Source organism: Petaurus breviceps, unplaced genomic scaffold (genome assembly GCF_028583685.1).
Source record: "Petaurus breviceps papuanus isolate PSGF00001 unplaced genomic scaffold, PetGlider_PUasm1.0 41, whole genome shotgun sequence".
Lineage (NCBI taxonomy): Eukaryota > Metazoa > Chordata > Mammalia > Diprotodontia > Petauridae > Petaurus > Petaurus breviceps.
This window is the reverse complement of record NW_027186320.1, coordinates 3,970,673-3,972,673: the sequence shown is the minus strand read 5'-3', so window position 1 is coordinate 3,972,673 and position 2,001 is coordinate 3,970,673.

Sequence of the window (2,001 nt, the reverse complement as noted above, 5' to 3'; positions counted from 1 at the left end):
CTGGCCATGTAACCTTGAGCAAGTTACTTAACCCCAATTGCTTAGGGATGGCCAGGTGGCTCAGCGAATAAGAGCACTGCTCCAGTGTCAAGATGACCTGGGGATCTAATTTGGCCTCAGATACTTAGCACCACCCCCATAAATAACTGGCTGTGTAACCTTCAGCAAGTTACTAACCCCAAATTGCTTATTAAAAAAATCTATATCATGTTCCTAGATTTCCTAACATAGAATTATTCTTGCCTTCCTAGAATTTGTAGAAACTGTGTGTAGCATATAATCCCGCCTTTCTTTTTTCTAATTTGCATATTTCTTAGATTTTTGGACATCAGGAGTACATTTATTTTGACAAATATATAATTTGTTGTTTATTTCTCAAATTAACTCCATTATCTTTATCTTTAGGTATTAAGATTTTTGCCATTTGGTGCATTCATACTGGTAAATACCAATATTACTTTAATGTCTAAAATGCTTTTATGCATTGTATAATTTCTCCTCTTTTTTTTTAAACCATGTTCATTAAAAAAATATATTTCCTTGCCTGAAATTACAATTTATGGCAAAGTTTTTTTTGAGTTTGCCTGAAGTAGAGTTAATTATGTTTTTGGATTCTGTTTTCCAATCTCTTCCCCTATCCTATTTTCTTTTCTGAATGAATTCATTCTATGTAAATTCATCCTGTTTGGAAAGGGGAGAGTAATCAAAGAGCACAAATTAAAAGGTGTACCATTAATTTCAGTCATTTCTTATTAAAACAATTTATTTTGTCAAGTCAATAAGCATTTATTAAGTTCTTATTGTGTTCCAGGCACAATCTTAAGGGATAGAAATTCCAAAAAATACAGAGAAAGAAATTTCCTGTTCTCAGTTTTTACTTTTGTTGTGCAACACTATGGTTAGAGTGTCACAAGGGATAGAATGCCAAACTGGGAGTCAGGACGACTTGTCTTCTGTAGATCAAATCTAACCTCAGGTACTTCCAGTTGAGTGACAATTGACAAGTCATGTATCCCTGTTTTCTTCAGTTCCTTCATCTGTACAATGAGCTGGAATAGGAAATGTCAGACCACTCCAGTATCTTTTCCAAAAAATACAAAATGGGCTAATAAAGAGTGATATTTACTGAAATAAATGAAAATGACAACAACAACAACATGTGCCAGGAACAAGTGCCAGGCACTTTATTGTGATGAAAATACAAATAAAGAAAAAAAAATCTTGTTCTCCAGAAGTTTTTATTCTAATGGGAAAATAACATGAAGATGAGTAGAAAAGAAGGAGGTCTCCCTATAGGACACAGAAGAGAAAGTCCAGAGCCAAGAATGGAACCTGGGGATGAATAAAGGCATTCCTAGGCTAGGTTATTTCATTAAAATTTAAAAAAATCCAAACAAAATTGTGTGTGGATCATTTTCTACTGCTAAAGTTGTGATGGAGAAGGAGGTCAAACAGAAACAATAAGTTTCCTCTTGCCTCAATCTCAAATTGGAGCAGGTAGAAGGAGGTGCTAAAAAGTTAGGGGAACTTAAGTCTATGGAAATTGAAGTAAACTTTTTCCCACTAGGTCTATATCTTTGCCCTCCTTTGGACACATCTTCCTGAAACAATGCCCATAATTCCTAGCCAGGGGCATCCCTTGGTGATTATCTCTGTCACCTGCTCTCACACTCTGCCCTCCTGCATCAGATCAAGAGCTATGTAAGGGGTGGGATGGGAGGGAGTTCTTGTTGCTATTGTTGCCTCCACTCAATATATGCAAAATCAGGGGCAGAAGAATGGCAGAACATGAAATTTTAGGATCTTATTTTAATCTTCATATCTCTATCCCTATGCTCTACTCTTTCCCCTTTACCACTAACTACTAGTTGTTACAATTCCTTTTTTTCTCCCACCTTTTACTATCCATCCTCTGAAAGGAAAGTATATTTTGATTATGACTTCTCTCTACAACCCCATATATTCCATTTTAAATCTTATGTACTCCTTCCCTATTTCTGC